This window comes from Monodon monoceros, unplaced genomic scaffold (assembly GCF_005190385.1).
Source record: "Monodon monoceros isolate NGI ecotype Baffin Bay Population unplaced genomic scaffold, NGI_Narwhal_1 Super_Scaffold_15, whole genome shotgun sequence".
NCBI classification, from domain to species: domain Eukaryota; kingdom Metazoa; phylum Chordata; class Mammalia; order Artiodactyla; family Monodontidae; genus Monodon; species Monodon monoceros.
In genome coordinates this window covers 1712960-1740478 of record NW_021703771.1, presented here as the reverse complement: position 1 = coordinate 1740478, position 27519 = coordinate 1712960, and the positions used below count along the sequence as shown (strand labels likewise).

General features: G+C 35.9%; 1 protein-coding gene and 1 pseudogene across 1 annotated transcript in view; one reads left to right on the top strand and one right to left on the bottom strand.

The window, feature by feature from the left end:
* EYS (eyes shut homolog) overlaps positions 1 to 27519 on the top strand; it is a 1642163-nt gene that overhangs the window by 403801 nt on the left and 1210843 nt on the right. The gene's annotated exons all lie outside the window — the stretch shown is intronic.
* Positions 200 to 13613, bottom strand: LOC114896245 (annotated as a pseudogene).

Here is a 27519-nt window from a genome sequence, read left to right as displayed (position 1 = left end):
AACAGTAATATTTCACTTTAACTGTTTTCACGTCCATTAAAGCCACCCCACCTTACTGTAAAATTACCCCTATGCAATTAAGTACTGGATCCGTGCACTTTGATTTTGTTAACAAGTGAATAGAGAAGATTATCTCATCTCATTGAGAAAACATTTTCCTCCGACACCTTATTCTATCTTGGTTTTCTTTAAAAGAGTTCTAGCAAAGGGCTATTTCAAAGGTTGATTCTCCTTTCACGATGTGTGCTCGAAATTACCAAACATCCTTCAGGCTGACGTCTTTCACTCCATAGATTTACTGACTAACCCTAACACTTCCTTTCCAATGTTTTCTTGATTGGTGCCATTAACATTGATGTAGTGGCGGTTGGCATCTGCGAAATGGTGGGAAATTGCCTTCTGGAATCCTTGACTTTTGTTCCGAACCAGATTCATGGACAAGCAAAGGATGAAAGAAAATGGTGTCTCTCTTCTCCTTCATGATGTGCACCCGGGTGTTATTTCTGTCATAGTCTTGGACCCCGTGGAACATGATGTTAAACCCTCCCTCTCAGTGGGAATAATCGTGTGGTTTCAAGGGAACTTTTTGTGTCCCTGGGAGCACAACCAGGCAGCCATTGTTCCGGTCGATGTTCTCCATGGCCTTCCAGGCACAAAAGATGCTATTGCTGGGCCTTAGGGGAAATAGTGCAGATCCTTGTGCAAAAGGTGACGGACGGGATGTCTTCTGCCTGAGTCTGGAGGTTTGTTTATCAGCATTGCATGCATGGCCATAACATTGGGTCCAGTGAAGCACTCCACATATTTCAGAATTTCAGGGAGGGTGCAATACCTGAAGAGTTCCTTATCTTCTTGGAAATCTTGGACCTTGGTAGTCACTTTCTCACTTGGCATATATTGTGATTTTGCAATGGTCTCATCTTTCATCACCATCAATCCCAGTGGTTTCACCTTTTTGCAGATTCTGTCAAACTCATCCCTCAAGTGTTGAATATCAGCATCAGTCACCAAATTTTTAATGACAAGAAACCCATTTTCTTCATAAATTTCTCTGTTCTAGGCTTAGAACTTTATTTTCACGAGTATATTGGAATTGTTGACTATGGAAACTGGCAGGAAAAACAGCCCCTGAAGTGGGATGAGCTATGATGGCCTCGGCTTGGCGGTGCCGAGGTATCACAACAAGATATGCAGACAGGGGAGGGGTGGTCCTTGTCCGTGACCTTCGGGGGAACACCAGTGGCTGGGCCTTGGCCCCACTTAACTCTGAGAGCGGCCCCACCTCCCCGAGGCTGGAGAGGCTTCAGTGCTTTTGTTTTTAAGGCAAAGGGAATAAATCTAACTTTTTCATACCAGTTCTTTTCTGAAGCACATAATAATATATTGTTTTCGCCTCACTTGCAATAACTTAGTGAAGTGTCAATCTCTTTATGTATTGACATTTGCTAATCAGAAAATTTGTGAATGAAATTATAACTTTTCATAAAGGCTGGATATAATGCTTCAAATCATTTTAAGAGCATTAAAAAATAATCAAGGGCTAATTGATTTTAATGCTATCCCAAAATTCAATTAAGTCTTTTGATTAAATTGATTAGTTACAAGGCCTTCAGTAATGAATATATAGCAAAAAAATTTAATCTAAATCGTGATGCATCCGCTAACAACCAAACTCATGGTACAATGGCACTGTAGTGATTAGGTGACACAAAATGAAGTCCTTTGGGTATGTCCATTCCAAACAGCCTACTTTTGTTTATGTAGAATAAGATTTGCCTAAAAAAATTTGTTACCCAGATCTTTACTTTTCATTACACAGATTTTAGTCTAAGAATTTATTGAGAATAATTTAACATTACATTTAGGAAAGTGGTTCAATGTGATGGGTGTCAGTTTTCTTTCCTTTCTACAATATGGTAGATTATAGAATTGTTTTCCTTGTATACTCCAGGAGGAATATAGAATTTTAGTTCATTCATCTGATGATTGTATAATTCTTTCAATGTATTTCCCTCAATTGTCAATTTTGATCAGCTAATATGTCTGTCTGAAGCACCCCATTTCTTCATCTCTAATCTGTTGTTTTCAGTCTGTCATGGTAGTGAAACACATAACCAAATTTGTTAGGATTATATGCAAAGTAAAAACAAATGGATCCTAGAAAAGATTTGTTGATCCACCTGAGTAAAGAAATACATGAGCTTTAATACTTTGGGCTTATGATATCTACTTTGGAAGCTCAGACATATTTTTCCTTCTTTCTTATTCCAAGATTCATTACAGAGAAGTGAATTTTACAGATGGATGAGTTTTGAGGTTTAGAAATCTGTGGAACAGTGTGAATTTCATAACTGTTGTCTAACAATGTAACTAATCGGAGAGAAATTTTCCGTTTTCAGAGTCTCCAGTAAAAGTGGACAGTTCACAGTTCCTAGAAATAGTCCAGTTTAAAAAATGATTTAGAATTGGTTGAATACAATTTCCATTGCCAACATTAGCCAAAACACATCAATAAATAGGTTTATTTTCAAAGCTTTATCAGACAGGTTAAGCTTCAAAGTATTTCAATACCAGCATTGTACTTTTATATTATTGTTTGTTGTATTTACATCACTATAACTAGGACTCAATTCTGGGCTTCACAATTTATTTCTGAGAATTTAATGAATAGTTACACAGTAATTTATTTTTTTCCCTAAAAAATATTCTTTCTACCATTTACATGGATGCCATTTTTAAGTGGTTGAGTCTATATAAAACTGTTTTTTAGAAAGCTTTCATGTTGTGTTCAGATACTGTTTTTAAGATAATAAGAGAAAAAACACACATCTTCCTTCAGAAGAACAGGTTGACTTAACAGTATATTATTAACTGACAAGAGCAGTGACCAAAGAACTGTAAACCCTTCATCTCCATCAATGAAGAGCTCCATTGTGTTCTAACCTGTGTCATCCCAATCCCCCATTTGTCTGTAAGGAGTTTATCAATTGTGAAGAGTGTAGGAAATTTTGAATAAGAGAGTGGATATGTATATGTGGAAACAAGCATGTGCGCAAATGTGCATACACACAAAAGAGAATATGTCTTTGTTCTTTAGCCATTTGCCAACCATCCTGATTTAAACAGATAGCAAGAGGTTTCCAGCATCAAGTTGTGGAGCCCAGGTTAATTACTTCATATATGAACTTGTCTTGGTTATAATACATACAGATTAATTAAAGCTAGCAGATAAATAGCTTCTTTATGTAAACTGATGAAAAGATTTTGTTAAGAATAACAGAGAGAGGTCTTTGCATTTTCTCGATTATAATGGGTCAGGTTGTGCAGCATGCCTTTCACAACCAAAGGTTGCTTGCACATAGGGGACAGGACTTTGAGGCCCACAGCTTCCCTTCCTAGCTGTGCCACCTCAAACAAGTCACTTATCCTTTCTAAGCCTCACTCAGCTCATTATAATAATGCACATATTAATAACAGTTACTTTGCAGGATTGTTATAAAGATTAAATAAGATACTGCATGTAAAATACTTAACACATTGCCTGCCACGTATAAAGCAATTAACAAATATAAACCATATTTTTTGATTCTGCGGAGGAGTGGGAGGATTTAATTGTGGCTGCAGAAAAAGAGAGAGACAGGGAGGAAAGGAAGGAGGAAGGGAGAGAGAGAGAGGATGAGAGACAGGGAGAGACAGAGAAAATAAAGGATAGATGAATGAATTGAATTGGCAGGTCTTTATCTCTATCTCTTTAGCTTATTTTACATTTCTCATAGACTAAGAATCCCATAGGTTTACACATCTGTGACTCTACTCCTGTTTTGTAAATAAGTTCATTTGTACCCTTTTATATGTGGAATTGTTTAGATTCCACATATAAGCAATATCATGTAAGAGGGGGGATGAATTAGGAGATTGGGATTGACATATACACACTACTATGTATAGAAAAGATAACTGACAAGGACCTACTGTATAGCAAAGGGAACTCTACTCACTACACTGTAATGGCCTATATGGGAAGAGAATCTTAAAAAAAAATGAGTGAATATATGTATAATTGATTTACTTTGCTGTACACCCGAAACTAACACAACATTGTAAATCAACTATACTCTGATACAAATTTTAAATAAATACATATAAAGCATATTACGTACACACACACAAAAGAATCTCATAGAGTCTGTACTCATCCCAAGACTCTATGGATTTGGCAACTGCTGATAGCTTTTGTTCTACATGATCTCAGGCTGCTGGGGTTCTTGGGCAATCCTTTAAGACTTGATGTGAGATTGGTACATTTCTGATGAAATGCTCTGCATCTGATGGACACAAAACAGAACACGTCCACTTGTCTCTCTTCAGACATCTGTCTCTCTTCAGACATCAAGCCTTTAATCTGGCTAACTCCACCTAAATTTTAGTGCCACAGCCTTCCAGGTTAGTTCCCCTGATTTAGTTGCTGGCCTTCTCTGCCCTCTCAGAGAAAGAAGATCTCCTGTCATCTAAGTGCTACACTTAAAAGACTAAGATGAAAAATCCATCTTCTATACTTAAAAAAATTCTGGAACAAAAACTCAAGAGAATCCCATGTGATTGACATAGATGTAAGTGTGAATAAGTATATGAACATATATACAGACATATAGGTCTAGAGTGTTATTACTGATCCTGTCACTCTTAAAATATATATATAATCAAGGCCTAATTGCATGTCAGAAAATGTAGATCCCACTATTTTCTGTGCTGTGGTGTGCCTTTCTAGGACTGCTTTTATAGTTTACCGGTATATCATAGAAGATGTATTTTACAAAGAAAAACACAAGCCTCTTGGAAATAAACCAGGTTTCTCATGGTCACACTGTGATGTAAAGCAGAGGTAGAATGGTCTGCAGATCCCGTGCCTCTCCCATATTTTCCTTCTCTCCTAGACCTCGCTGAGCCTCTGTAAATATCAGAGCCTGAGTTCAGTTGCCCACAGGACTCACAAAACTAAAAAGGATGAGAATCCTGAGATCAAATCAGTATTTCAGAGACTCCATAACACACCACAATCACCTGTACCATTTTTGAAAATACCTAATTGGGACTCACTTCCTGGGGATTCTAATTAAGTAAATAGGAATGAGGTGTTAGGCTTTGTGTTTTTAAAGTATATCACAGAAGATTCACATGCAGAGCCATAGTGCATAAACACAGGCTTCTGGTGGTCACTGGGCTGCCTGGCCTGAGCAGCACTCAGCATCCAGTCAGTGCTCACCTGGATGGAAGCCAGCACTCTGAGGACAGACCCTTTCAGGGAATGGGCTGTTCACAGGTAATGCAGCCAGAGACTAAAATTAAAGTGCCAGCTTCTTACCTGCAGATTAACTGGAACTGAAAAGAATGTAGAGCTAGAATAATAAAAAGTAAATTTAGGATTAAAATAGAGACTTAGGACACTAATCATTGCTTTCTCTCTCAAGAGAGAAACTTTCTATTGAAAAAGTAATTTCTTTAGCTGGTTTTGACAAGCAAGTCCAAAGGCCCTAGTCATCAAAGGAGTGGCTGTTAGATGACATTGGTTTGGAAAGAGTAGGCTGACCAGTTAAGAGACAAAATATTCAGAAAGGAAAATTCCAGAAAGTTCCAGAAAGCAAAATTTGAATTTGCCTCCCAATGGTAACCATTTACATAGCGTTTGGTATTTATAACTATTTACCTAGCATTTTCACTGTATTAGGTATTATAAGTAATCTACATAGGATTTAAAATATACAGGAGGATGTGTGTAGGCTATATGAAAATACTACACCCTCTTATATAAGAGACTTGAGCAACCAAGGATTTTGATATCCTCAGGAGTCCTGGAACCAATCCCTGGAGGATACCAAGGGATGACTGTACACAGTTTCTACTAAATTATGATTTGATATTTGCAGGGTACTTGGAGTTTGAGAGTGTGAAGCCAACCTCTTGCTACCCAACTGAGATTTTCTTCCAAGATTTGAATGGGAGCTTCAGATACAAATCCTATGTGATGTAAATTGGACCTTTAATTTTTTTTATAAGCAGCCTGGAGCAGACTGAGAACTGCTGTTCATTTGTTCTTGCTAAAGCTTGACAGAGAACCAGAGCTGTAGAGGGAATATTGGTAAGAAAAGATACAGTCATTTCATCAGTAGTTGCAGTAAGAGAAACTTACAGCATCTGGGTACAAGTGCCCTGGACGTAAGAGAGGTAATGGAACACAGGAACGTCAGTTCCTAGGTTTACAAGCAGGTTACTAGAGAATAATTTACTTCTGAACCAGAAACATAGTATGGAAAACATTCACAATCTTATAAAAATTGACAGCTTTCCTCTTTGGTGGGATACTCAGCTGGCAAACTCATTTAATGGCTATAGTGACTGGAGTGAGATATAACCCTATAATTGTCGTACAATGCATTTTAGAACTTGGTATGCTATTTTACATTTGGTAAGAGAGCGATGGGCTGAATCAGAATCAGCCAGGTCACGGAGCATGAAAAGCATTACTGGAATGGCATGGAAAATTAAGGAGGAGTCTAGCGACAGGCGCTGAGAGGCAAGTGAGAGTTGGTGGTAGTATCATGAGGTGAGAGGAGTCTAAGAGGAAAAATTCAGAGGACATTGCTGTCCCTCACTTCTTACAGCAGGGATTTATTGCCTTGCCACAGATTTTTGAAGTCCAATTTTCATTCTTCAGATGACTGGAAGTATGTCAAGTGAATGACTTCAATCCAGAAATTACCCAAGGTGATAACATAAAAATGTATTTATACAAATTAAAGCTTAAATACTAGAGCTATTTACTGAAGATGCGTTCTTACTAAATAAGTTAACTTAAAATTTTGAAGTGTAAAATTTCTCAAAATTTGGCTTTTAAGATATTTTATTAAATGTTCTGTATACACATAAGAGTGAATGAGTTTTATAATGGGAAAAGGTTTTAAGGTATTGTATTTTAATCCAGCTATAAATATATTTTAATAAACTCAAAATTTACCAAAAGAAATTAATTTTAATTACAAACCCCTCAATTTAATAAGAAAAATTCCTAAGAGAAAAGTAACTGCCCCATGGCTTCTTTTTCATTACTGAGGATTGGAATAATATACTGATCATCAAATATCAAAAAATCCAAAGATTTTGAAAACCTTTTCTAAGGATATGAGCCCCTGGTCACTCTGAAGTGGTACCAATTACTGCACTTAAGCCACCAGGGAGTTTGTTCTTACTGTGTTCTAGTGGACACAGAGAGAGGAACATTTTTTTCTTAAAATTTGCCAATCTAACTAGCTAATCAATGGATTTCTGTCATGTGTCCTCTCAATTTTTTTCTTAAATTTTGTGTGATGAATTGTAATAAATATATCCACAAATACACTAACTCTTTGGTCTGACTTTTAAGTATATTTTGGCATCCTAAGACAAACTAAACACTTTTAAAAATAAATGAATTTGAACCAAATCTAAAACAATATTAAAATTAAGACTATAAAAATCCAAGGGAATATAATGTAGAAAAACATTTTCAATTTGTTACATAATTGTCCAATTGTAATTTGGCCCTTATTATTGTCTCTAAGGGGAAACGAATGAATAACTCATGCAAATCAAAATTCAAAACCAAACTATAATCAGTGTTATTATGATTTATGTATAGATGTCTGTAAAACCCTAATACAATCAGATCTTATTGTAGAGCAAGTTATGTATCAATCATTATATATGCCTATTGAGATGTTCCTGTAGAAAAAAAAATGTTTTTTTATTCCTCCTTAGATAAAAAGTTTGACTTAATTTAGATAAAAGAAGACAAAATTGTTCCAAGTAAATTCTTCTAGAACTGCTTAGATTGTGGAGGGGAGCAGAGAACCATAAAAGGCAGGAATTAAATAAGGAGGGCATCTCCCCATTCCTCCAGACTGGTGACTTAACCAAACAAGTGGGGCCAGAGCCTGAGGTGCTTACTGAGAGGCTTAATTAGTCAGACCTGAAAATCATTTGTTACTTCTTGTTCATGCAATTAACAGGCAGACAGAAGAGGAGAAGTTCTAGCCCTAAGCAAAGTCGTAATATTTCTGTGGGTTAAGACCTTTTCACAGGCTCCTGGTGATTTTTTGACAAAAGCAGTCTTTAGTGGCCATCTGCTTTTGCTCTCAATGATGACCTGTGATTGCATCAGTCTAACTGCCACCTACTGGACCAGTTTATACAAGGACTGTCCTATACCTGTGTAGTCATAAAACAGGAGATACTCCTTGTCACATAAATGCAAAAGCTATACCAGAAAATTAATAAATGTGATGTCAAGGGAGGACCCAATATATATTCATTTTCTGATCTTGATCAGGAGTTATAGATCCCATGAATTTTACAAATAGTTTATCATTTCTTTGTTAAAGGGAGAGAGAATCTGAAAAATTCTTGAAAACTTGAAATTTCCAGAAGCTAGGAAAGAAACTTATTTCTGCTAGCAGAAACTTGTTTTCTTACAATTGGAGTGGTGTTGGTGGGGGTGGGCTGGAGGGATGAATGACACTAAAACCTGGATTACATCAGAGGGAGAAGCCCACCAGCAAAAGAGACCCTGGGCTGCAGTGTAAGATGCAGAGGTAGTTCAGATTTCTTTACTGTGCAAAATGTCATAAATCATTTGTAAATAAGTTTATAAGAAATTATATATTTTCCAATTTAAAGTCATGTCTTATCTAACAATTATTTATACTAGCTAATTATTTTTTTATGTTTTCAAATAATTCCATGGTCTTATTTTTCTTGTATACTAAGATTGATTACTATACAGAGTGCTGAGCTACCTTTTTAAATTCTCTAAGTAACACTTTAATAACATTAAAATCCAGTTGCAAAATTATTGCACATTCTTTTGAAGACAGTTTAGAAAAATAGGAAAAAAACAGCAATTTTTAAAAAATGTTATTTTGAATTTTATTACTAAAAGAGCCATAACCAGTATATTCTGCTCCAAAAAACTATATGGAAAATACTGTCTCATATATTTTAGTTTTCAATTGATCATTCAATAACATCTACTCCTTTAGAAGATAAGTCATCCAGTGGGATAATTAGTCCAGAATGGGGTCATCTCTTCTCCATCACTGGAAGAGTAAGAAGGAGGGTGGTTTGTGTGGAGGCCTAGGGACTAAATCTGTCCTGAGAGGACTGTAGTTGGGTTCTGGTAGTTGTTCTGTAATGGTTTATGTTTGAATTACCTTCCAAATTTAATATCAGGAAAATGGCATATTTGAATCAGAATGTCCATCTTCTTTTGAATAACCAGGGTATTTGGTAAGTCCAGGCCAGTTGTGACATAGAAAGCCTTCCTGGAGTTGGTGACCTTTCCGTGCTTTAGACACTGTTCCCCTTTGGTGCTTTCTCAGTTTACTAGTACCTGATGGCCTCCACCAAACGTCTACAGTGCTGGTGTCTGAACCCTACAAACTGATATTCCTCTGTTCCAGGGATTTATGAGCTCTCCATTTAAAGACTGGGCTACAGGATATTTTTCCACCAAGACCCAAGCTGTGGAAGTTACCCTTACATAAATAAAAAACTTAGAAACAATAACAAAGAAAATGTTCTTTTCCTGGTAGAAAATCAGCATGTCCATTTTACAGTAACCTCATTAATGAAACTACAGGGGAAAGAAAAAAGGGTGGAATCTTTAAACAGGTTTCATAGTAGAATCACAATATCTTTTAAATAATGATTTAAATTTTGTGGCCAGCGATTTTTTTTCATCTTATCCTTTTAATGTACTTTTCTGAGCACAATTTTTGTGCATAGTGTGGGAACTTTAGTGTTGTAGTAGACTCAAATGAGTGTGTATGTATTTATTATCTACCTGCTTATCCTGACACAAGTAGCTCATATACTTCCTCATTTCTTATATTCATGCTGAAGAATGAGTAGACTAATTGACATAATGCAGTGATCTATCTTCTTTTATGTTTTCACTAGAGAAAAAGTACACTCTGCTGAACCAGGTTCAGATAAGTAAGTCTCTCTTACTTCACAGTGTACCTTATTCTGTGTAGGCAGCAAAGATTCCTGTTGACATTTGGCCCATATATGACCTCTTTCAGAGCTAATTCCTGTGTAGTTATACTCTGCAAGTATATCAAAAGATGAGGTGTAGTATGAATAATTTATCTTTTAAAGGATCCAGAATATCAATGTGAAGGAAAAGTAAAACTGACATGAAGTTCATAATATGATATCTATTTATTTAATAGATCTATGCTTGACAGCCATTTCTCTGGTGCTGACCAGCATTACAAGGATTTTTTAAAAAACACTTCCTAAATATATTTAGATCTTGTTAACAAAGAGCTGAAAAATAAAGATTCTATGTAAATCACATACAAACATATTTTAATTCGTTATTATTATTAACATTAATTATTATTATATGTTATTTATTATACATTATTTTAAAGGTTATACATTATTAATAATTACATCTAGGGTTTTGCTGTAAAATTCTAATTTATTAAGTATAAATTCATTGCAATGAAATGGTTGGAAAATTTTTGTATAAATTATATTTATACATTTTCTAAGACATCTACCATTAACTCTAAATAATGATATCTACTTTAGGTTATTAATATTTAATAAAATTAAGTTTTTAAAAACTCTTCAAAATCATTTTAAAATTTTCTGTGTATATCCATAGTGGTTGAATTCAATGACAATGGATATCCATGGCACTATTGGGTCAAACTTTTGTAAACAGTCTCCAAACCTCTTTGATTTTGATTCCCTAATAAATAAATAAAATATTTTGTTCACATTTTTCTAAAATATGAATTATTTGTAAATTACATGCTACATGACTTATTCCACTAATACAATTATAAAAACATGCACACTAAATATCAATAAAAATATAATACAGTAAATAAAAATAATTTTAAATGTTATATTGTTTATTATTAATCTGAAATGTTTGTTTATTTTAAATTTATTATAATTGACTCATGAGTGCAGTGTAATTCAATGTGCCATCACCTATTTTTAATTGTTGAATTTTGGCATAGTCATTTGAGTCAGCTTCTAATTTCAATTTATGAAAATACTTGATTTTAAGAACTGACCAAGATGAAAAAGATACCCTATGGTGGTACGTAATCAAAGATAGAAAAAGTATAACGTGAGTTGTGCTTCCTAAATCCTTATATTTACATTTCAACTACACTCACTAACTACATAAACCCTGCAGAGAGAAAGGGGAGATAGTGCTGCTGGCTTGGTCTTCTCTGCTCCCCTTTTTTTGCTACAGGTACTACTGTGGCTGATATTCCTAAAATCTATGATTATCTGGTTTAACAAGGTACCTCTTACTAGAGTGAGGTGATTTATTTGTTGTTGTAATTCTTTGGAGTCACTGCAGCTGGTACCATCTGACAACAGCTTTGGCCGGGCAAGCTCTCTCCTTCATCTGTCACTTATAATGCCCTCTTTACTCCATGACACACCCCATCACTCTCTTCTAGCCCAAGAGGAAACCTTCTTGAGAGTATCCCTTTAAAAATGGTCAGCAATATTTTTTCCATTTCTTTGGATTCCACTACTATTGAGGCAGTAAAATAAAGTAGCTGAGATCTCGGGACTGAAGCCATACTGCTGTGTTCAAATTGTGGCTTAACCACCTATAAACTGTAACTTTGGTCTAATTATGTCATTTTTCTGGCTACAGTTTCCTGAGCAATATGAGGAAATATATGGGTAGAATATGGAAGTAATTGCTATTTTTGTGAGGTGATCAGGAAAAGTAAAAGGAGATATTGAAGTAAAGAGCTGAAAAAAGTGAGTGAGGGAGTGAGACATATGGATGATCTTGGGAGAGTGCTCAAGGTGAAGGGAACAGCAGGTGTCAGATTCTCCAAGGAAGAGCATGTTTGGCTCGGCAAGAAATAAGGGAGGTGAGTGTGGCTAGAGTGAGAAAGGATGGTTGAGAGTTGATGATTCAGAAAGAAGGAATGGAGGCAGATGACCACAGACCTAGCAGGTTCTCACAAAGACTCCATTTTTTACTCTGAAAGAGGAGGAGAATCAATGAAGGACTTTGAATAGAAGTTTGACAAAGTCTGACTAAAGTTTTTTCTTTTCCTTGCATTTAGTTCTTCTTTGCTCTGCCACACTGCATTCTAATGCAGGGTGCTTACCTGTCCTATTTCCCCACACAAGCTTCCTGAGAGCCAGGGTCATTAATCAGTCATCTTTGAATCTACAGAGCCTACTACACCACCTGGACTAAAATAGATGCTCAATAGTTATGTGCTGAAGGGATGAATTAAAAAAGGAGGAAAATTAAGCTCTGAATTAGTCAGCTGAGCACAGTAGAAAGATCTGTGTTCTGAAATTCAGTACATATGGAGTATTTGCTCAGAAATACTGGCTTTGTGACCTTAGGGCAATTCTGTAGTTACTGATTCACTAATCAAACCTTTTTGATTTGATTCTATGGACAAAGTATGGCATCTCTTAAATTACCTGGGTCTGAGTTTTCCTGTTTTTACAGTGAGAGCTGTACCTATCTGTAAAGCCCTATGCTCTTTAAAGACCTATTCTCATTCTAAATTAAGGGTATCATGAACCTCAAGAAATTTTTGTCTTAACTCACTCAAATGGACCATTTCCCAGGTACATTTTAATGAAATTGAAGACTAGAAACTATATCCCAGCTATTAAAGCCTTAGGCCTATTGAGAAGTCATTAGTTTTATAAAACTTTAAAATGCTTTCTCCCATTCAATTTGACACTGCTAATGATCTTGAGTCTACTTTTCCTCTTGATATTCTTATATTATCTAATTCATAAAACTTAACAAAGCATATGTCACATATAAACTTACATCACTCTTTAACGTAAAAGAGATAGGGACACATTAAAATACATGCATTAATGCAGCTGCATAAAAACAACTATATTTGTTACCATCAGACATGCTGTGATATGAATTCAGCCACTAATTATTAAAATACACATTTAATAATTCATGTTTCATTAATAATGCACCATAAAAATACAGCATATAAAGGAATATATTATATATTTATTGTGGCATTCTGGAGAATTATCTTGAGGCTAAAGATTAATTTAAAAATATGATCATCCTTATCACACATTCTGGGCTATTTCATGAAACAGCCACATATTCTGTTTATGACCTAGTTTTAACTTGGCTCCTCTGAAATTTTTCTGCACTATTTTTAGTGCCTTGAGGGAGTAGGGCGGGATTTAAACTAAGACCATTTTTCCATAATCATTGGACATTACTGTAGCACATGGAAATAATAATAAAATTTAGCATTGCCGTATTTTATGTGGAGGGAAAGAATAAGCTTGTAGTACATTTTCTGTTACTGCCCCTTACAGGGTAGATTTCCTGTCTGTATTTTTTTTCTTGATTGGCAAAACCAAAAACAATGGAAACAAAATGTGTCATTTGTTTTACTTGACATGTGTTCTATTATATACGATTACCTGGGACCATAGTGTTTGGTGGTGTCCTCGAGGACTGCATGGCTCTTAAATAGTGACATCTCAAGGAATGCCCACAATGGTGTTGACTTCATCTTACATGGAAAATAACTTGCGATGGCCCAAGAATGGCAGCTTACAATTCTCAAAATTGTAATGCATGTTTATTAATTAATCTAGGTAACTATATATCTTTGAAAATATCCTTCATTGTTCATGTGACTATATTGCTTAAACATATTTTTATTGCATATCAAAAGGAGTCATTTTGATTTTATATATATATATATATATATATATATATATATATATATACATATATACAATAAGTATTTTGCTCAACTTTTTGACCTTGACGTTGGTCTTCATGGGTTATTTAATTTTCTTTATCCCCCTTAACATATTCTACTCTGTCACTGGTATAATTGACAGGACTTACCTGTCAACAACTGATATTTGCTTTTTCCCCTCACTCTTAACTTATAGTCAGATGCTTCCAGGATCCATGCCCTGATCTGGCTGCCCCTGGAAACTTGGAAAACCTCCCAGCTGAAGCCAATGTCCATTTTTAAGCTCGTTCTAAATACTTAGTTTCACATCTTAGCTTTCTTTGCTTCAGGTCTCCAAAACTTGGTGGTGTTTTTTGTTGTGGTGGTTTGTTTTTCTGGTAGAGCATCTACCTCAATTGTGGAAGATACACTGCTTTTACTTTTATTTCTATTCTTTTCTTTAATGATAAGGTCTTAAGATCCTATAAGACAAAATGTGTTTCTTTAACCAGAGAAGTTTTTGGAAATGCAAATTCTCAAGCCTCATCTCACATCTATTGGATCAGAAACTCTGCAGTGAGCCCCAAAAACTTAACTAGCCTTCCACAAAATTCTAATCTCACTAAAGTTTGAAAAGTACAGCCATCAAGCTTTTGTGTCATCTAGGATTTTGAGCTTCTTCTTCCAACCACAGTGGGTTTGGCCTTGATTTTTTTCCTCTGGGTACGTCCTGATTCAAATTTGCTTTCCTGCTTCTGAGTAATATTCTCATCTGGGACCCCACAGTGGGGAAAGCCTGGATTCTTTGCTACCAAATATTGTCCATAGTGAGCTCTCCTCACTTCTATATGTTTTAAAGTAAGTGCTTTCCTAGGACCTTTGATTAACTCTAATGGGATAGATTCATCTCAATCTTTCCCAGGCAAGGCCTGAGAAACATCCCATATTTATGAACTCTCCTTTTAAATTCTTAGCCCCCCAAAACAAAGAAAAATAGTACTAAGTGTAATGTATTTCCCAATTAGTTTTACACTATTAGATGTCATTAAGAAAGCGACTGTGATTTCTCTTCTTTTCCATAGGAGATAGTCACCTAACTTTCCTAAGTCATCCTGCCAGATTTACCATGATTTTAGCACTTGTAATATTAATTAATATGCTAATATAGTTTTATTTACATATTTTGGGAAATTTATTTCCATCTCATTTTAATTTCATATTGGCTGCTTCATAAAATTATTGAAACACATTTGAGACGGAATCATACCTCTCTTTTCTCTCTACATGAATGGAGATGGATCTCATAACATATAGTAAATATTCATTGACAAGATGGTTATGCTAAAAATAGGTCTTTGCATTATGAAATAGGCTAATACTATAAATTTATAAGCCATTCCACTTTGAGCATACCGCATTTTATATTCATCACATACTGATTTTTAAACTACTGACAAGAAATGTTTCCCAAAAAGCAACTGTGAAATATAACTGAACATGTCTAATTTGACAGCTTCTTTACATCGCCACCTGGTTTTCAGCAATAATTATTTGTATTCTTAGTTCTTTTCCTTTTTATTGTAAAACGCACGTGTTTCACTATAATGCATGCATTTAAAAGCAAATAATAAGTATAAAGATAGTCAAATACGATTTTCACTTTAAGTAGTTTATTTAAAAATGTTACTTGAACTTAATGCAATAATTAATCTATAGTTATTACTTAAAATATAGCTTAAAAAGTTTTATCAAACCATTTATAAAAATTATAATAGCATATAAATATTCTCCAAATTTTAATACAATATTTGGCTCTAAGTTATATTTCTTTAACATAAAATCTATTTTCAGTGTAAGTATTACTGAATGATTATGCTTTGCTTAGTAAATTGAAGGAAATTTTATGAAGTAGGAAAATCAAAAGGAGGGATTTTTAGGAGTTTATAAAAAGTACAGAAATTTACTATGTGACCTCTCTGATCTTAATAACCCTTCATTTATATGCAACATCCACTTTAGCTATGTTTTCAGTAAATGACCATTGTTAACAGTCAGTTCTTCTTCAGGGGTTTATTAGTTTTAAAGGACAATTATTTATGTGAATGTGATATATATGGGGAAGTTGGAATTGCAATAGAGAAAGAAAAAACTTTTTAAAACAAAAAAAATATCCTAAGAGATATTTCCATCTCATATGTTGTAGACACATACATTTTCGGAATAACCAGAGGTCTTTCCTCTTGGGAAATACTCCTTATTTCACAGAGAGGATAAATTGTTGCTTTGAGTCCTGAATTAAACATTATTTATAATCATGCACTCTTTTGTAAGGAAAGCTGATTTTTGCATGCAAACTAATACAGATGGGCATTGTTGGAAACAAAATTATTATTATTATGTCTTATTCAATAAACCAATAAACAGTACATTTTTTAATCAGTCTTAGAAATTCTCAGATAGATGACAGGGTAAGAAGATAAATAATAATAAAATGTGTGCAGTTCCCAACCCAATCAATCTCAAATGCCATTTGCAGAGAAATAAAAAGATTTAGGGACTTAGTATATTTTACTAAATATATATGAGAGACACAATCATTGATTCTGCCTTTTATTCTTTGGGAAAATGTGGTTTCAAGTGAGTTTAACTATTAGCCTGCCATATATTTTTTCTCTTACATAAAATGGACTAAGAGCCTTTAGAATTAATTTTTTTTAAAATTTTATTATAGATTTACAATGCTATGTTAATTTCTGCTGTACAACATAAATCAGTTATACATATACATATATGCACTCTTTTTTAGATTCTTTTCCCATTTAGGTTATTACAGAGTGTTGAGTAGAGTTCCCTGTGCTACACAGTAGGTCATTATTAGTTATCTATTTTATATATATATGTGGAAAGAATGGTACAAATAAACTTATTTACAAAACAGAAATAGAGTCACAGGTACAGAAAACAAACTTATGGTTATGGTGGGGGAGGAGAAGGTGGGGGGAGGGATAAAGTGGGAGATTGGGATTGACATATACACACTACTACATACAAAATAAGATTAATTTTAAAAATTTTAGAGCCACACACACACCAAAATATCCATTCAACATAGTATTCTTACCCACAAAGCTATTACCCTTATATGGGAAGTTAATTTCATTCAATCCAATTAATATTTTTTTAAGGACTTATATGTTAAAAGTCTTCATTCTTTGTACTGTGAGATATACATAGACTAAAAAGATAATATTGCTGACCTCAATACACTTATAAATTATGGGAAAAGTGAGAGAAAATTATGTTCATATAAATAATAGCAATTTAAAGTAGAATGTAATATGTATAAGAAAAAAAGCGTGTATAGATTGTTTTGCAGGTTAGGGGAAGATTTTTCTCCCAGAAATATTTGACTTTTGTAGAAAAACAGCATATTGGAGCAGAGACACTCTAATGATAAATAATAAAGAGCATAAGTACCCTTCATAATGGTGTTGAAAAGCAGATTCTCAGAGGTCATCTCCAGGTATTTTGATTTGGTATTTCTGGGCTGGGGCCCAGGAATCTGTCATTTTTAACAAGTACCTCAGATGATTAGATCAAGCCACCAAACTTAACCTTTTGAGATCATAGGAGTTGCCTTGAATTTTACATTATGGAGCTTTTGTTTTCCCTTACTTTATGTAAGTCCTCCTAATAATCTTTAAATAAATTCTCTCTTGTCATATGTTTTCTTTCCTTTGGTTAACTTAACCAGGATTTCTTTCTGTTGCTTAGGCTGCCTATACAATTTTTAATCAATGTCTCTGGCAGTTCCTTAAGGCTATTTTTTTTAATCTACATAAATATTTTTAAAAACCTAAATATTGTGTTAATGTACATATGAATTCTTATGACTACTTAAAACGCTCATATATTTAATTTAATGATGTAATTAAATGCAAAATGCTTTTTCATGCTACTGTTAATATACTTTTCTCAATGTATGTTTGTTCCCTACATTTTAGTTATATAAAACTTGATGTGGTTTTGAGAAGAAAAGAGGAATTTTTTAATATATTTTATTCTATCCTATATTTTAATTTTATATATTCATATTTAGACAAAAGGGCATTTTATCACTTTCACCTGGAAATGATAGTAAAGCTCATTAAAAAAATGAAAAACAATGTGCATATTTATGAAAACAATTTAGGTAATATTGGGAAATAAATTTTCATCATTTGGTTTCTGCAATCATACTTTAGTATACAGTTTGAGTCTTCAAGACCTAGGGCAGAAGCTAGCACTGGCTTCAGTTGATAAATGTTTCATGAATTGCTGACATCATTTGCTGACATCAAAACCAATTGCTTTTGGTTTATTTGCAAGATCAGCTTGTATGCTGATTCAAATATAATCAAAGCTCAAAATGTTATGCTCTGAATTGAAGGTAGAATGGTAAGCAGTATGCAGGCCCTTCCCTCAGTACTCTTACATACTCACACACACACACAGAAAAACTCTTTATCATAAAATGTGATTAAAAAAAATCACCTAACCCACCAAGCTAAATTATTTGTTTTTGTTAAATATGTGTTGTAACACTCTCGGGACCAGCTGTTATATCTCCTCATGGCACAGACTCTGGTGATTTTATACACAGTGTGTATGTGTGTGTGTGTGTGTGCACATGTGTGTGTATGTGTGTGTGTTTTCCTCCTTCTCATTGTCTTCCTAGCAGATTGTGAGCCTGACGGTATTGTGATCTGAGAGACCCTTTCTCCCTTATTGATTACTGTGTGCCTGGTGCTTAGAATGTGGAAGGGTGTCAGTAAGTATCTGTTAATTGACTGAACAAGATGCCTTCTATACTCGTGTTTTACGAAAGGCTGAGCTTCCCACAGGTGTATTTTGTCAAAGAAAACTGGGTGTTCAAACCTAACTACTCTTGCCTCTTATGAAAATAACTATATATATATATATATATATTTATAGGTACACAAACATATATACATGTATATATGGCAGCATATAGTATATATTATATATAAAATATATACTATTATATACATATATACTATACATATATACATATATGTATATACTAATACATAGACATATATAATAGCAGTACGAAATAGTAGTGAAATCTGATCCATATTTATTGCATAATATCATGTGTTTTTTGTTTTTGTTTTTGTTTTTCTTTTTTCTCGGTACGTGGGCCTCTCACTGTTGTGGCCTCTCCCGTTGCGGAGCACAGGCTCCGGACGCGCAGGCTCAGCAGCCATGGCTCACGGGCCCAGTCGCTCCATGGCATGTGGGATCTTCCTGGACTGGGGCACAAACCCGTGTCCCTTGCATTGGCAGGTGGACTCTCAACCACTGCGCCACAAGGGAAGCCCATAATATCATGTTTTTAAATGATATGTGTTATAAGAAAAATATTTAGTAATTAAAATGTCTACAGATTTTTCAATCTGCAGTTCTTCTCAATCACTCATTTAATTTTGATTCATGTAAATTAGAGGTGAATTGGGAAAGTGGGCTTTGACTATAAAGTAATTACACAGAAGATCTGGAATACTTAACATTACCATTCGTAGTCAACATATATTGCATTCCTATGCAAATAGCTGCTTTACTAAAGTCACAGGGTCCCAAACTGAGTGGTGCCAAGGTGAGACTCCACTAGTCCTTTGAGGATCCACTGTTGGTACAATTGTCTATACTTTTCACTGCCTCTGTAAGTGTGGGGCTAGGCCAGTGACCTCTATGTGAAGGAAGATGTGGTCTGGAAGTCTTGTCATGTGATCTTGACACCTCCAGCTAGGCGGGGCTAAGTCCTAGTGGAGTGCAGGTGCATGTTATCTTGCAAGACAGTGATCTTGGTGTCATCTTCCAACAAAGGGAGGGATAGTATTGGATTGTCCAAAAAGTTCCTTCAGGTTTTTCTGTAACATCTTACAGAATACTTGCACTACTACACTGGGTTCTGGGTTCATCCACACTACACCTACAACCACCACAGTCCTTTTTCTCCAGGTGACTCACAGCCAGCTCCAAAATGCCATTTTTCAGTCCACGTGCTAAACCACTTTGGCTCCACCTCTTTTAGATGGGACTGCACAGGAAACTGTTTAAGAGATGAGATTTTTCATGTAGAGAGTTTGTTGTGAAATCCTCTGGGAGCAATATCTGTGAGGGAGTAAAGGAAAGAGAAATGGACAGAAACACAAGCTGAGCTGTGATGCTGTAGCCGAGATCTTAGGCAATCCCACAGAAGGCAATCAAGCTGGGGTGCCCTTCAGAGATGTCTTGAATGAAGGCCAAGGGGCTTGGTCTTGTATCTCTGTATAAACCAGTAATTGGATGTGGGCTGGCTTGGCGGTTGGACGGTGTGACATAACATTGGCCAAAGCAGCTCTCATCAGGCAAGGACAAAGCCTAGGGAAGGACCCAGCTGTAGATTATCACCTGGAAGCAGGGGTTAGAGGAGGGCTTCAGAGAGGAAGGGGACTCTGGGTGGTCCACTACAGCACCCACAGCAACAGCCCTGCGGGCTGACCAGTAAGGTAAATAAACATTTACCAAGCAACCCAGCCTTTAGTAAGTAGAATGTGAGAAGCTAAATTGAGTAGCCTAGGTGACCTAGCTGATGTGATTATTTTACTTTATTTTCTAGGAACAAATACTGTTTTACGCCTCTGTGCAAAGCAAGCAGGCACCCTCTTTCTCTCTCATTGATAACGATAATTCAAAACCAGAAATTCTCTATGTCTGTGAGTCTGTTTCTGGGACTAGCAGATGAAAACTATTATATACAGGGTGGATAAACAGCAAGGTCCTACTGCATAGCACAGGGAACAATATTCAATATTCTACAATAAACCATAATGGAAAAGAATATGAAAAAGAATATATATATATATATATATATATATATATATATATATGAATCACTTTGTTGTACACCAGAAACTAACACAACATTGTAAATCAACTATACTTCAATTAAGAAAAAAACAGATTGATTGAGAGAGTTATATTTAAGCCAGTATACAGAAGTTTTAAAATTAGAGAAATCTGCAAACATGTTCCTTTATTTAATGTGTGAACGGAAAAAGTCATATAACTATATTTTGAAATAATAAACATTAGCAGCATAATTACTCTTTTAAGAAAAGTAGGTTTTGAAAATATAAAATCTCCATAGTTGGCAACGCTGTGGAAAATTGATATAACAACTGTATCAGTAGGTAGTTTAAAAATTCCAGTCAAGCAAACCTTAGTCAAATGTATGTTTCAGCAGATGTTTTATATATTTTTAAAATTTTTCTGTGGGAAATAAGGAGTAAAAATCTATATTTTAAAAAAACAGAAATAGAAGTTAATTTCATGTTCAGTCAGAGAGATCTAGTTGAAAGCATCGCAGCATCTTGAGGAGAGGGAGAGAGCTCATCATTAGGCTGTTTTTATGGGCAGTAGTTTTCTCACTTTCTCTTAAGGTCTCATTCCTACAGCTAATCACCTTTGGGGAGTCTGTGCTTCCTGCCAAGCTCTAGGCTCTGGGGATGCAGAGATAAGCTGGGCACAGTACTTTCCACATGCCCAAATTCACATTGAAGAGATAGAGTGATAATTTTAAAAAGTTAATAACACACAACAAGAGATACAACAGAGATATGAATGAGTGTAGAGACCCAAAGATGGAGCAGCCATTGCTCCTGCATTGCAGAAGGGAAAGAAAGAAAGAAACAAACAAAAACATCTTCATGAAGCTTAGCTTCTTCTTGAGGGATGCATAGGAGCTTGCCAAGCAGAGAATTAGAGTTAATTTTACAGTGCACACTTATAATGGTGGTAATTCTCAGTGTAGTTGGAGTGCCTGGTATACTGGGTGGAAAGTTGAGCAGTGTTAAAAAAAAGAGAATGGAGTTTTGGTGTCAGACTAGAAAGGACAATTTATTCCAAAACATAGAGTTTAGATTTTGTCCCATGAGTGGTAGCAGCTAAAAGGGTCTTATTCAGAGCTGAGTAAAATGATTGTGTTTGATTTTTAGAAAGGTTACTCTGGGTGTTATGAAGTAGGAATGAATGTGGTCCGAGACATAGATTAAATAGAAAATAAATGCCATAACTGATGCTAAACGTAATAACCCTGTTGTATGGTAGTGGTAGCTGACTATAAATAAATATCTAAGGAAAAATGAGAATAATTTAATAGATTAATAGAATGAAATGTAGAATGTAATGGAATTTAATTTGAAAAACAGGTTTTGTTTTTGATGTGCTCACCAGAGGTCTAGCTTTGTGTACAGAATGCCAGAGGGTAGACAGATGGACAGTAGGCAGACTGAAGAGATCCAGGACTTAATCCCTGGAACTGTGAGAGTTATTTTATAACAGGGTAACAGGGACTTTTCATAAGTGATTAAAGTAATGGTCTTGAGAGGAGGTGGTTATCCTAGGTTATTTGGATGGGCCCTAAATGAAGTCACAAATACCCTTCCAAAAGGAAGTGAGAAACAGAGATTTGAAAACAGAAGGAGGCTGTGTAAGGATGGAAGCATGAAGTTACACTGTTGACTTTAAAGGTGATGGAAGGGGCCAAGGAAGCATGTTCTCCCTGGAGCCTCCCAAGAGAGTGCACATTGTCATAGGTACTTGTCTTCACTAACAAAGTGACTGCATGACCTCTGTATCCTCACATAAAGAGGAATGGATATTTGACTTTACATTCTAAAGTAACTCTTATTAATGGTGTTAGTTCCAAGGCTTGGCAGTTTAAAGAGAATATGCTGTATTTCATTCCTGAAATAAAACATCAGTTATGTTGAACATTTGACAAAACCTAAGAGAAATCCCATAGTTCTTCTGTTTGCTGGATTTTGACAGAACATAGTAACAAACAAGTTTGGAGTCTAGTTTCTCACAGCTAGAAGTAATCTATCAAACTATTAACATATTGGAAAAATGAATCATCCCTTCCATTTTCTGGATACTTTTCTAGGTAAATAATGAAGCAAAAACCCAGAATAAATTCTGCTTTATAAGATATCATTAATTCTGTCTTTTCCCTAAGGGAAACATTAAGTAACTTTCTGTTGACCAGGTTGAATAAAATTCCTTGGCAGTTTGTACCCATTTCTCAACCTAGTTTAAAAAAAAAAAAAAAAGGAAACTCCTAAAAAAAGCATTTTGAATGAATTATTTTCAAAACACACACACGTGCACGTGCACACACACACACACACACACAATTTTTAGCAGCCAGTAGACTACAAAATGCTATATGAAGTCCCATATTTTTAAAGAGGACAGAACTTTCAGCAACAAATGCTAAGCCATAAATTGCTTCACAATCTATACAAATCTAATATATAACATATGTTCTACTCTAGAAATGGTTCTATTTACGTGTGTGTGTGAATATATATGTGTGTGTGTGTCTTAAAATTATTCCTGCTCAAAAAATCTTTTAAAAATCAAGCAGTCAAGTTGCATATAAAATCAATGCAATTGCCAAAATACTTCGAAAGAGACTTGGTAATAATATAAATGTGGAAAAAGTTAGTGATAAACTTTAATAAAGTGTATGAAACTCATGGGTAGTTGTGAGTAATTTAGACTTAGAGAATTCACCTTTTTGAGGTATGTTTTGTCCCTTAATTTTACCTTCCTCATTTAAAATTAAGAATCAAAAGTTTGAATGATCTTTATTTATCCCATGACTCTTCAATGTATGCTGAGCCATTCGATGATGGCTAAGCCATCAGCCATTTTATAAAAATATATCAATTTATTTCCTTACATGATCTGTAACATATACAACATTTTATGCAAAAAGACCTACAGACAATAGATATTTTTATGTTATTTTGTGGTCAATAGAATGATGTATCTATATGAACACTAGAGTAATTTTTTAGGCAAATATTCAAGTGGAGATATTTTGTTTGTTTTGTTCACTAAATAATCACAAACACCTAGAACACCAGTCATATCATACACATTCAGTAAATATTTGTGGAATTTTAAAAAACCTATATGTTTTGTTTTGTTTCTCTTGTGTTTTTCTTTATTAATATTATGATGATGTGATTTAATAACATTCATTTATTACTCTTGAATATGAGGACAAATGGTTCTATGTAGAATTAATTTTTATGAGCTCAAATGTTATTAATATTATTAGTATAAACGTTCCATGTCCTTGCGTCTTAGGGACAAAAGCTAACTTTATAATTCTTTGCATCCATTCAAGAACAAAAGTGTATATTTTGGTGATTTGTTTGCTAGTGCTAGCCACTGTAATAGAAAATTTCCAATATTCACCTTACCAAATATAAAATAGTTTATCAATAAATGTTGAATAAAAATGATCATATTTGAATAATCCCAGTGGAAGGGAAATAAAAGTAAATATAATTATTATAATTTAACATGAATTTTAAAATTGACACATTTTATTAATAACAAAACAAAGCCATAAAATATCTAATAGTTTAATGAAATCAATTGAAAATGTTGAGATACTTTAATGAATAAAGAATACTGTGTAATAATTTCATTATAAAAAAGTATTAATTTCTTTTAGGGAAAAGAAATCAGAGGGATGTTAAAGATCATAATTGCTTTCGAATTAAATGGTGGAAGTAAAAATTAATTTACAATTTACATAAATACATATTATTTTTGAAAATCTTATTCAATATCTCACTAAGGAAAATTGGACTTTTAAAAATATTTAGACTCCCAATGACGTATATTTAATTTCCTATATTTTTGAAAGTATCTTTATTAAGAATCTTCAATAATAGTGATAAACAAGGACAAGAACAAGATGGTGGAGGAGTAGGAAGCAGAGTTCACCATCTTCCACAGAAACATTGAAAAAACATCTACAAGTGGAACAATTCTTACAGAACAGCTACTGAGTACTGACAGAAGACCTCAGACATCTGAAAAGACAAGAAAACCTCCATGTAACTGGATTGGACAAAACAAAATAGAAAAAGAAGAAATCAGGACAGGGCCTGTGCCCCAGGGAGGAAGCTGTGAAGGAGGAAAGTTTCCCGTACCCTGTGAAGGCTCCTCACCAGCGGATAACTTAGATGGACAGAGGGTGAGTCTCGGAGTCTAAAAAAGGGGAGAACAGCAACCAGTTTGTGGAGGGCAAAGCCGAGAGTAACCTGCACAGACGGTCGTCACTGCCACCCTGTGCTTCCCAACCTAAGATACCGCACTGTCGGTGTGAGTGGCAGTCAGGGGCTAAAGCTCAGAATCCGAAGTTTAGTCCCAGGGAGAGAACCAGGATTAGCTGCAGAAGCATCCTGAAGAGGTCGGCCCATGGCAACTGAGGGTGTACTAGGAAGAAGCCTGGGCCCACCAGAGAAGCAAAGCACCATTATTGGGAGGTACACAAGGAGACGGGCGGGACCACCATAAGAAATTCTACCATTGTAAGCACTCCCAGGCAACAGGACACAGGAGCTCTGGGGGCAGGTGTGAGTTGCTGCCACCATCTTGGGCTCCAGAGGTGGGCACTGGATGTCTCTACCAAACTCGTGGGCAGACACCAGGTCCTACTCCCACTAGCTGGAAGGGCATGGACAGCTCTGCCACTAGGAATTGCATCAGTGAGCCCCAGAACCTGCCCCTGCTGACCTTGAAGGGCACAGACAGTTTCCACCATTAGGAAATCCATCAGTGGGCCACAGGACCCACCCCTGCTTACCCGGAAGGGTGCAGAGAGCTCCTGCCACAAGGAATTCCACCAGTGGGTGCCAGGACCTGCTCCACTGTCACAGGAGGGCATGGATAGCCCCCACAACTAGGAAATCTATCAGTGGGTACCAGGACCTGCCCTGCTGTCCTGAGAGGGCATGGATAGCTCCCTGCACTAGGAAATCCACCCAGGGGTGGGGCTGAAACCACAGCTGAATCCCAGGAGCCATGTGACTAAGGAAGAAGCACTGAAATCCCTCCTCGCAGCTGCGTGAACCATGGAGTTACCCCTCCACTGATGGCTCCTAAATTCAGTGTCTGCAAAACATCTGTAAGGACAACAAGTGCCCCTGTAGCAGGGATGGGTTGGGCTTTAGCAGCTCTGTGGGCATGTACATGCAGGAATCAGGCCAGGCCAAAGCCTAAGCTGCATCCATAGTTCCCACAGTGGGTCCAGGTGCATGATTACTGCAATCCTAGGACCTGACCTCAGTGGATCTGCTTTGGTGACCTGGTGAGAACAACACCTGAGAGACACCAGAGCCAAATGCCAACACACCCACAGTTAAGGTGGGACTTAAAGCAGTGCCAACAACAGTGTAATCTGAGAGCTCGCACAGTGGGTGAAAGGGAACACAACAGAGCACATTCACAGGAGAACGCCTGTAGAGGAGGAAGTCAGTGGCTTCTCTCACAGTGAGAATGCTCCAATCCCACCTACCTCACACTGAGGATCAGAAACACAGCTCAGTAATAGATCTGGGACCTCTGGGTAGGAAGCAGACCCCCTACCCCCACCAACAGGGCAGTGACAACCACAGAGCAAAGGTGAGACCCCACACAATATCCAGGGCAGGCTCTTGTCACTACAACATCAGGTCAACTCCTTATCAAGGGGTAACAGCACAAGCCTCTGGACCAACCTGACCCATCAGGGGGCAGACGCCAAAAGCAAGAGGATTTACAGTCCTGTAGCCTGAGCAAGGGAGACCACACAGTAAGTTTCACAAAATGAGATGAAAAAGAAATGTTGCAGATGAAAGAGCAAGATAAAACCCTATAAGAACAACTAAATGAAGAGGAGATAGGCACCCTACCTGAAAAATAATTCAGAGTAACGATAGTAAAGATGATCCAAGACCTCAAAAAAAGAATGGAGGCATGGATCGAGAAGATACAAGAAATGGTTAACAAAGACCTAGAGGAACTAAAGGACAAACAAACATAGATAAACAATAAAATAACTGAAATGAAAAATACACTAGAATTAATTAATAGCAGAATAATAACAGAGGCCAAAGAACGGATAAGTGAGCTGGAAGACAGAATGGTGGAAATCGCTGTTGTGGAACAGAATAAAGAAAAAAGAATGAAAAGAAATTAAGATACCCTCAGATACCTCTGGGACAACATTAAACACACCAACATTTGAATTATAGGGGTCCCAGAAGAAAAAGAGAAGGAGAAAGGGCCTGAGAAAATAGTTTAAAAAATTAAAGCTAAAAACTTCCATAACATGGGAAAGGAAATAGTCACCCAAGTCCAGGAAGCACAGAGAGTCCCAAACAAGATAAATCCAAAGAGGAACATGCCAAACCAAATACTAATCAAACTAACAAAAATTAAATACAAAGAAAAAAATATTAGGGACTTCCCTCATGGCACAGTGGTTAAGAATCCGCCTGCCAATGCATGAGACATGGGTTCGAGCCCTGGTCCGGGAAGATCCCATGTGCCACGGAACAACTGAGCCCATGTGCCACAGCTACTGAGCCTGTGCTCTAGAGCCTGTGAGCCACAACTACTGAACCCATATGCCACAACTACTGAAGCCTGTGTGCCTATGCTCTGCAACAAGAGAAGCCACTGCAATGGGAAACCCATGCACTGCAATTAAGAGTAGCCCCCGCTCACCACAACTAGTGAAAGCCCACGTGCAGTAACAAAGACCCAACACAGCCATAAAGAAAGAAAGGAAGAAAGAAAGAAAGAAAGAAAGAAAGAAAGAAAGAAAGAAAGAAAG